The sequence below is a fragment of the Leuresthes tenuis genome, unplaced genomic scaffold (genome assembly GCF_036924035.1).
Source record: "Leuresthes tenuis unplaced genomic scaffold, fLeuTen1.0.hap1 SCAF_6, whole genome shotgun sequence".
Lineage (NCBI taxonomy): Eukaryota > Metazoa > Chordata > Actinopteri > Atheriniformes > Atherinopsidae > Leuresthes > Leuresthes tenuis.
Window position 1 is genome coordinate 33,052,253 of NW_027325360.1, and position 10,807 is coordinate 33,063,059.

Consider the following 10,807-nt stretch of genomic DNA (forward strand, 5'->3'; position numbering starts at 1 on the left):
GTTGTTTTTTTTGTTTAAATCTTTCTAGACATGGTAAATATGAACGACAAAGCAGTTTTCACATAGTTTGAGTGAAGGAATTCATTTTATAGATAAAATCCCAAGAGTCTGCTGAGAAAAGAGAGTGAATGCGAAGTAGACTTTAACACGGCTATGGGAGCGAGCCGAGTGTGGGCTAACCAGGAGAATTGCTTGAAAGAAACGCGACCCCGAATGAGCGGTCAGAACAAAGCCTCAATACGGGATTCTCGTGGTGTTTTTGTTGCTGCCTTGTCTTTTGCACAGAGTAAAAGACAAGGCAGCCATCGAATAGGGCCCGATTGTTCCTACTTGGTCAGCCGAGGAGCAAGGGGGGGGGGAGCAAGCGTCTCAACCAAGCAAAGCTCACCATGGGGAAGGTGGCTATGCCAACAAGCCTGATGCCCTGCTCCCACAGTGACGGATAATCGTACTCTGGTTTCTCTTCATAACGTACAAGTCTTTCGCCTTTTACTAAAGATTTCTGTGGAGAGCAGCACTAATGAGTTGTTTCTATTATTGGCAGGCTTTACCTTTGCGGGTGAAGCCCTTTCTGTCTGTGCAAAAGAAATCTTGTTACTGTGCAGAGTGACTTCTCTGAGTAGAGTCGCCTTACTTGTTGCGACTGTGCCGATGTTCGAAGCTGGAGTGCAAAGTTGTTGCTTGAATGGTGCTTGCTGGAGCGTGCGGGAGTGCAAAGTTATACCATTTAAAAGGGCTGAAGAGTGCTCAGTGCAGCGGGTGGGCGACACTCTGGCCACCTTGAAAACCGAGGTTACATCCACTACCAGGGGCAGCCCAAGTTCTGCCGCAAGTGTGGTGAGCATGGGCACCTGGTTGAGGCTTGTACCAAGGTGTTATGTGGGAAGAGCAGAGAAATTGGGCAAACTTTTGGAGAGTGTCCAAATGGCAAGAAATGTAATCTCTGTGGAGAATTAAATCACCTCTTCAGAGATTGCCCTAAATCTTTTGCCAACAAATTAAAGACGGTAAAGCCACAGTCAAGCCAACAAAGAGAAGGACCAAAGGTGGCAGTTGGTGAACAAAGTGAAGAGGTTGACCCAATAAATTCAAACTTCCCGCCAAAAGCTTGGATTGGAAGTGAGGAGCAAAAAGGGGAGGGGCCTGTAGACGCCTCACCACTCAGTGTTGAAGTCTGTGAGAATTCACAGGCAGAGGGTGGATCTACGCTAAATGAGGAGGAAGAGCAGACAGGTGAGTCTAGTGAAGATACTCACCTCCCCGAAGGTCAACAGAAGGTCAATTTGTTGATAGGCATTCATTTATTTCTTCACTTCTGATGAAGTTTCAACAATAAACAACAAACTTTGTATTATGAGAAAGAACCAGAATCATTCTTCAGGAATCCGAAAATAAGGTCTATTTTATGAGTTATGCACGAATTCGGATTCTCCTATAAAACGAATTTCTTAACTCAAACCAAGTTAAGACTGCTTTGTCCTTCATATTTATTCATGTCTAATCAAGTTTCAACGATAAACAACGTTGTACTTTGTAGAATGAGAAAGAACTTCTTCAGCAATAAGCATCTCTCGACATATGACGAAGTACAGATTTTGCTATAAAATTAATTCCTTCTATCAGCCTGACTTAAAACTGTTTGTCCTCCTTATTTATCCACTTCAAATCAAGTTTCAACAAATAAAAAAATGTTGTAGTTTGACAAAGTACAACTTAATCTTCAGCAATCAGTATAAAAAGAGGTGCAAATGCCAACCATACATACCTAAAAGGTGGAGCGGAAGTATTCAGCTGCAAGTAGGTGTGAATGTTCGACTATAATTTGTAAAAAGCGGGTAAGAAGGTTTGAATGCCCGACTATATATTAACAAAAGCGGGAGGAGAGGTCTTCGGATGAGAGTGGGTGAGAATTTCCAACCATAATCTATAAAATACGGTGAAAAAAAATATGTGAATGCCTCATAGAACACTAAAAGCGGAAGTATTTGGCTGCAAGAAGGTGTGAATGTCCGACTATATTTGGTGAAAAGCAGGTGAAGCAAGGTCTGAATGCCCAACCTTACATAATCAAAAGCGAGATCAGAGGTGTTTGGCTGCAAGAAGGCCATAGTTTTCCAAAAGCGGGTAAGGTGCGAATGTCCGACTAAATATCAACAAAATTTGGGGCGGAGGTCTTCGGATGCAAGTGGGTGTGAATATTCCACCATACAAGTATGGTGGAGAGGAAGCTGTGAATAGCCGACCATAGTTTGGAAAAAGCGGGTAAGAAAAGGTTTGAATGCCCGAACATACACCATCAAAAGAGGGAGCGGAGGTGTTCCGCTGTACGAAGGTGTGAATGTCCGACCATAGTTGGTAAAAAGCGGGTAAGAAAAGGTTAAAATACCCGACTGTACACAATCAATAGCGGGAGCGGATGTGTTCGGCTACAAGAAGATGTGAAAGTCCGACCATGGTTTGTAAAAAGCGGGTAAGAAAAGGTGCGAATGTCCGACAATGTATGATCAAAAGAGAGAGCGGAGGTTTTCGGATACAAGAAGGTTTGAATGTCCCACCATAGTTTGTAAAAAGCGGGTAAGAAAAGGTTCGAATGCCCGACTATACACCATCAAAAAGAAGGTTTGAATGTCCATCAATAATTGCTTTAAAACAAGAAAGTAAATTTTCGAATATCAAACCGCACATGATCATAAGCGGGAGAGGAGGTGTTTGGCTGCAAGAAGGTGTGAATGTCCACCCATAATTCATGAAAAATGGGTAAAAAGAAGGTGCGAATGCCTAACAATACATTATCAAAAGCAGGTGTGAATGTCAGATCATAATTTGTAAAAAGCTGATGAGAAAGGGTGAGAATGCCCGACTATACACCATCAAATGCGGGAGCGGAGGTGTTCGGCTCTGAGTAGGTGTGAATGTCCGACCATAATTGCTGAAGAATGTGTTAGAAAAGGTAAGAATGCTGGACCATACATCATCAAAAGTGGGAGAGGTGGTGTTCGGCTGCAAAAAGGTGTGACTGTTCGACTAAAGTTTGTAAAAAAGTGGGTAAGACAAGGTGCGAATGCCTGACAATGTATGATCAAAAGCGGGAGCGGAGGTGTTCAGCTGCAAGAAGATCTACATGTCCATCAATAATTGCTAGAAAACATGAAAGAAACTTTTCGAAAATCAAACCGCACATGATCATAAGTGGGATAGAAGGTGTTCAGCTGCAAGGTGTGAATGTCCACCCATAATTCCTGAAAAATTGGCAAAAAAAAGGTGTGAATGCCCAACCATACATCATCAAAAGCAGGAGTGGAAGTGTTCGGCTACAAGAAGGTGTGAACGTCCAACCAAAATATGTAAAAAGAAGTTAAGAAAAGGTTCGAATATCCAACCAAACATAATCAAAAGCGGGAGCAGAGCTGTTCGACTGCAAGTAGGTGTGAATGTCAGATCATAATTTGCAAAAAGCTGATGAGAAAGGGTGAGAATGCCCGACTATACATCATCAAATGCGGGAGCGGAGTTGTTCGGCTGTGAGTAGGTGTGAATCTCCGACCATAATTGCTGAAAAATGTGTTAGAAAAGGTAAGAATGCTGGACCATACATCATCAAAAGTGGGAGAGGTGGTGTTCAGCTGCAAGTAGGTGTGAATGTCCAGCCATAATTACTCTCAAACGGGTAAGAAAAGGTAGTATTGCCAGACCATATATGATCAAAACAGGGAGCGGAGGTGGTTCAGCTGCAAGAAGGTTTGAATGTCAAACTAAAGTTCAAATATATTAACAAAAGCGGGAGGAGAGGTCTTCAGATGAAAGTGGTTGAAAATGTCCAACCATAATGTATAAAATGCGGTGAAAAAAAAGGTGTGATAGAACACTAAAAGGTGGAGCGGAAGTGTTCGGCTGCAAGAAGGTGTGAATGTCCGACTATATTTGGTGAAAAGCAGGTGAAGCAAGGTCTGAATGCCCAACCTTACATCATAAAAAGCAAGATCAGAGTTGTTTGGCTGCAAGAAGGCCATAGTTTGCCAAATGCGGGTAAGGTGCGAATGTCCGACTAAATATCAACAAAATTTGGGGCGGAGGTTTTCGGATGCAAGTGGGTGTGAATATCCCATCATACAAGTATGGTGGAGAGGAAGGTGTGAATAGCCGACCATAGTTTGGAAAAAGCGGGTAAGAAAAGGTTTGAATGCCCGAACATACACCATCAAAAGAGGGAGCGGAGGTGTTCTGCTGTACGAAGGTGTGAATGTCCGACCATACTTGGTAAAAAGCGGGTAAGAAAAGGTTAAAATACCCGACTGTACACAATCAATAGCGGGAGCGGATGTGTTCGGCTACAAGAAGGTGTGACAGTCCGACCATGGTTTGTAAAAAGCGGGTAGGAAAAGGTGCGAATGTCCAACAATGTATGATCAAAAGAGAGAGCGGAGGTTTTCGGATACACGAAGGTTTGAATGTCCTACCATAGTTTGTAAATAGCGGGTAAGAAAAGGTTCGAATGCCCGAATATACACCATAAAAAGCGGGAGCGGAGGTGTTCCGCTGTAAGACGGTGTGAATGTCCGACCATAGTTGGTAAAAAGCGGGTAAGAAAAGGTTAAAATACCCGACTGTACAAAATCAATAGCGGGAGCGGAGTTGTTCGGCTACAAGAAGGTGTGAAAGTCCGACCATGGTTTGTAAAAAGCAGTTAAGAAAAGGTTCGAATATCCAACCAAACATAATCAAAAGCGGGAGCAGAGCAGTTCGACTGCAAGTAGGTGTGAATGTCCAGCCATAATTACTCACAAACGGGGGAAGAAAAGGTAGTATTGCCATACCATACATGATCAAAACAGGGAGCGGAGGTTCAGCTGCAAGGTGTGAATGTCTGACTATAGTTTGTAAAAAGCGGGTAAGACAAGGTGCGAATGCCCAACAATGTATGATCAAAAGAGAGAGCGGAGGTGTTTGGCTGCAAGGTCTGAATGTCCAACCATAATTTGTAAAAACCGGGTAAGAAAAGGCTCGAAAGCCCGACTATACATCATCAAAAGCGGGAGCGGAGGTGTTCAGCTGCAAGAAGGTGTGAATGTTCGACTAAAGTTTGTAAAAAGCTGGTAAGACAAGGAGCGATGTCCCGACATTGTATGATCAAAAGCGGGAGCGGAGGTGTCCAGCTGTGAGTAGGTGTGAATGTCCGACCATAATTGCTGAAAAATGTGTTAGAAAAGGTAAGAATACTGGACCATACATCTTCAAAAGCGGGAGAGGTGGTGTTCGGCTGCAAGAAGGTGTGAAAGTCCAACAATGGTTTGTAAAAAGTGGGTAAAAAAAGGTTCGAATGCCCGAATATACATCATCAAAAGCGGAAGCGGAGGTGTTCGAATGCAAGAAGGTGTGAACGTCCGACCAAAGTTTGTAAAAAGCAGTGAAAAGCGAGAAAAAGCATTTCGTGAGTTCTGCATGATTTGGGATTTTGCTTATAAAATGCATTACTTCACTCAAACTATGTTAAAACTGATTTGTCCTTCATATTTACCATGTCTAGAAATATTTAAACAAAAAAACAACGTTGTACTTTGCAGTAAAAGAAAGAGCCATTCTAAAGTTTCAGGAATCCGAGTATAAGCCTGCTTTCATGAGTTCTGCACGATTTCGGATTTTGCTATAAAATTAATTGCTTTGCTCAAACCAAGTTAAAACTGCTTTGTCCTTCCATATTCATCAATGTCTAGATCGACTTCAACAAAGAAAAACATTGGACTTTGCAGTAGAAGAAGTTGAAATCCATCTACACATTGATAAATATGAAGGACAAAGCAGTTCCCACTTGCCCATCAGAAAATAAGCTTATTCTCGGATTCCTGATCCTACAGTGTTGCTCTTTCTTCTACTGCAAAATACAATGTTGTTCTTTGTTGAAGTCGATCTAGACATTGATAAATATGAAGGTAAAAGCAGTTTTAACTTGGTTTGAGTGAATGAATTCATTTTATACATAAAATCCGAAATCGTGCAGAACTCATGAAAATAAGCTTATTCTCGGATTCCTAAAACTTTTGATTGGCTCTTTCTTTTACTGCAAAGTACAACGTTGTTTTCTTGTTTAAATCTATCGAGACATTGATAAATATGAAGGTAAAAGCCGTTTTAACATAGTTTGAGTGAAGGAATTGATTTTATAGATAAAATCCCAAATCATGCAGAACTCCTCAAAAGGGGCGTATGGCTTAATCACAAGTGTGGTTCTTTCTCATTCAGGGTAGTATGAGGAAGTTTATGCTTGAAATATATGTAGAAATGGGTACATATGAAGGACAAAGCAGTGTTAACTTAGTTTGAGTGAAGGAATTCATTTTATACATAAAATCCCAAATCACGCAGAACGTATGAAAAGAAGCTTATTCTTGGATTCCTGATCCTTCAGTTTTGCTCTTTCTTCTACTGCAAAATACAATGTTGTTCTTTGTTGAAGTCGATCTAGACATTGATAAATATGAAGGAAAAAGCAGTTTTAACTTGGTTTGAGTGAATGAATTCATTTTATACATAAAATCCGAAATCGTGCAGAACTCATGAAAATAAGCTTATTCTCGGATTCCTAAAACTTTTGATTTGCTCTTTCTTTTATTGCAAAGTACAACGTTGTTTTTTTGTTTAAATCTATCGAGACATTGATAAATATGAAGGTAAAAGCCGTTTTAACATAGTTTGAGTGAAGGAATTGATTTTATAGATAAAATCCCAAATCATGCAGAACTCCTCAAAAGGGGCGTATGGCTTAATCACAAGTGTGGTTCTTTCTCATTCAGGGTAGTATGAGGAAGTTTATGCTTGAAATATATGTAGAAATGGGTACATATGAAGGACAAAGCAGTGTTAACTTAGTTTGAGTGAAGGAATTCATTTTATACATAAAATCCCAAATCATGCAGAACGTATGAAAAGAAGCTTATTCTTGGATTCCTGATCCTTCAGTTTTGCTCTTTCTTCTACTGCAAAATACAATGTTGTTCTTTGTTGAAGTCGATCTAGACATTGATAAATATGAAGGAAAAAGCAGTTTTAACTTGGTTTGAGTGAATGAATTCATTTTATACATAAAATCCGAAATCGTGCAGAACTCATGAAAATAAGCTTATTCTCGGATTCCTAAAACTTTTGATTTGCTCTTTCTTTTATTGCAAAGTACAACGTTGTTTTTTTGTTTAAATCTATCGAGACATTGATAAATATGAAGGTAAAAGCCGTTTTAACATAGTTTGAGTGAAGGAATTAATTTTATAGATAAAATCCCAAATCATGCAGAACTCCTCAAAAGGGAGGTATGGCTTAATCACAAGTGTGGCTCTTTCTCATTCGGGGTAATATGAGGAAGTTTATGCTTGAAATATATGTAGAAATGGGTACATATGAAGGACAAAGCAGTGTTAACTTAGTTTGCGTGAAGAAATTAATTTTATACATAAAATCCGAAATCGTGCAGAACTCATGAAAATAAGCTTATTCTCGGATTCCTAAAACTTTTGATTTGCACTTTCTTTTACTGCAAAGTACAACGTTGTTTTTTGTTGAAATCTATCTAGACATTGATAAATACCAGCCGAAACTCTGCTGCCGCTTTTGATAATTTATGGTTGGGCATTCTTACCTTTTCTTACCCGCTTTTTACAAATTATGATCTTACATTCACACCTACTTGCAGTCGAACACCTTCTCATCCACTTATGATCATGTGCGGTTGGGCTTTCGCACCTTTTCTTACCCATTTTTCAGTAATTATGGGTGGACATTCAGACCTTCTTGCAGCCGAAAACCTCCGCTCTTCTTTTGATCATACATTGTCCGGCATTCACACCTTGTCTTACCCGCTTTTTACAAACTTTAGTCGGACATTCAAACCTTCTTGCAGCTGAACCACCTCCGCTCCCTGTTTTGATCATATATGGTCTGGCAATAGTACCTTTTCTTACCCGTTTGTGAGTAATTATGGCTGGACATTCACACCTTCTTGCAGCCGAACACAACCTCTCCCGCTTTTGATGATATATGGTCCGGCATTCTTACCTTTTCTAACACATTTTTCAGCAATTATGGTCAGACATTCACACCTACTCACAGACGAACACCTCCGCTCCCACATTTGACAGTGTATAGTCGGGCATTCTCACCCTTTCTCATCAGCTTTTTGCAAATTATGATCTGATATTCACACCTACTTGCAGTCGAACAGCTCTGCTCCCGCTTTTGATTATGTTTGGTTGGATATTCTAACATTTTCTTAATGCTTTTTACAAACTTTGGTCGGACGTTCACACCGTCTTGCAGCCGAACACCTCCGCTTCCGCTTTTGATGGTGTATAGTCGGGCATTCGAGCCTTTTCTTACCCACCTATTACTTACTATGGTTGGACATTCAAACCTTGTTGTAGCCGAACACATCCGCTCCTGCTTTTGATGATGTATGATTTGGCATTCGCACCTTTTCTTACCCATTTTTCAGTAATTATTGGTCGGACATTCACACCTTCTTGCAGCTGAACACATCCTCTCCCGCTTATGATCATGTGCAGTTTGATATTCGAAAATTTTCTTTCATGTTTTCTAGCAATTTTTGATGGACTTTCAGACCGTCTTGAAGCTGAACACCGTCTTGAAGCTGAACACCTCCGCTCCCACTTTTGATGGTGTATAGTCGGGCTTTCGAGCCTTTTCTTCCCCGATTTTTACAAATTATGGTTGGACATTCAGACCTTGCAGCCGAAAACCTCCGCTCCCTCTTTTGATCATACATTGTCGGGCATTCGCCCCTTGTCTTACACGGTTTTTACAAACTTTAGTCAGACATTCACATCTTGCAGCTGAACCACCTCCATTCCCTGTTTTGATAATGTGTGGTCTGGAAATACTACCTTTTCTTCCCCCATTTGTGAGTAATTATGGCTGGACATTCACACCTACTAGCAGCCGAAAAACCACCTCTCCCGCTTTTGATGATGTATTGTCCGGCATTCTAGTCTTTTCTATCACATTTTTCAGCAATTATGATCTGACATTCACACCTACTTGCAGTCGAACAGCTCTGCTCCCGCTTTTGATTATGTTCGGTTGGATATTCAAACCTTTTCTTAACTGCTTTTTACAAACTATGGTCGGACGTTCACACCTTCTTGCAGCCGAACACCCCCGCTTCCGCTTTTGATGGTATATATTCGGGTATTCGAACCTTCTCTTACCCGCTTTTTACAAACCATGGTTGGACATTCGCATCTTTTCCTACCCATTTTTCAGTAATTATGGGTGGATATTCACATCTTCTTGCAGCTGAACACCTCCTCTCCCGCTAATGATCATGTAAGGTTTGATATTCGAAAATTTTCTTTCATGTTTTAATGCAATTATTAATGGACATTCACACCTACTTGCAGCCGAACACCACCTCTCCCGTTTTTGATTATGTATGGTTGGATATTCGAACCTTTTCTTAACTGCTTTTTACAAACTTTGGTTGGACGTTCACACCTTCTTGTAGCCGAACACATGCACTCCTGCTTTTGATGATGTATGGTTGGGCGTTCGCACCTTTTTTTTACCCATTTTCAGGTATTATGGGTGGACATTCACACCTTCTTGCAGCTGAACACCTCCTCTCCCACTTATGATCATGTGTGGTTTGATTTTCGAAAATTTTCTTTCATGTTTTCTAGCAATTATTGATGGACATTTAGACCTTCTTGCAGCTGAACACCACCTCTCCCGATTTTGATTATGTATGGACCGGCATTTTTACCTTTTCTAACACATTTTTCAGCAATCATAGTTGGAGATTCACACCTACTCACAGCCGAACAACTCCGCTACCGCATTTGATGGTGTATAGTCGGGCATTCTCACCCTTTCTCATCAGCTTTTTGCAAATTATGATCTGACATTCACACCTACTTGCAGTCGAACAGCTCTGCTCCCGCTTTTGATTATGTATGGTTGGATATTCGAACCTTTTCTTAACTGCTTTTTACAAACTTTGGTTGGACGTTCACACCTTCTTGTAGCCGAACACATGCACTCCTGCTTTTGATGATGTATGGTTGGGCATTCGCACCTTTTTTTTACCCATTTTTCAGGTATTATGGGTGGACATTCACACCTTCTTGCAGCTGAACACCTCCTCTCCCACTTATGATCATGTGTGGTTTGATTTTCGAAAATTTTCTTTCATGTTTTCTAGCAATTATTGATGGACATTTAGACCTTCTTGCAGCTGAACACCACCTCTCCCGATTTTGATGATGTATGGACCGGCATTTTTACCTTTTCTAACACATTTTTCAGCAATTATGGTTGGAGATTCACACCTACTCACAGCCGAACAACTCCGCTACCGCATTTGATAGTGTATAGTCGGGCATTCTCACCCTTTCTCATCAGCTTTTTGCAAATTATGATCTGACATTCACACCTACTTCCAGTCGAACAGCTCTGCTCCCGCTTTTGATTACGTTTGGTTAGATATTCGAACCTTTTCTTAACTGCTTTTTACAAACTTTGGTCGGACGTTCACAATATCTTGCAGCCGAACACCTCCGATTCCGCTTTTGATGGTGTATATTCGGGCATACGAACCTTTTCTTACCCGCTTTTTACAAACCAAGGTCGGACTTTCATACCTTCTCTTAGCTGAACAACTCCGCTCCCTCTTTTGATTGTGTACAGTCGGGTAATTTAACCTTTTCTTACCCGCTTTTTACCATCTATGGTCGGACATTCACACCGTCTTACAGCAGAACACCTCCGCTCCCTGTTTTGATGATGTATGGTTAGGCATTCGCAC

General features: G+C 40.9%; 1 non-coding gene across 1 annotated transcript; it reads left to right on the forward strand.

Moving 5' to 3' along the window:
* Positions 1–448: 448 nt before the first annotated feature.
* On the forward strand, positions 449–562 carry LOC140310767 (U5 spliceosomal RNA). The gene has a single exon (XR_011916807.1). It is a non-coding gene; the product is annotated as a U5 spliceosomal RNA (small nuclear RNA).
* Positions 563–10,807: the final 10,245 nt, after the last annotated feature.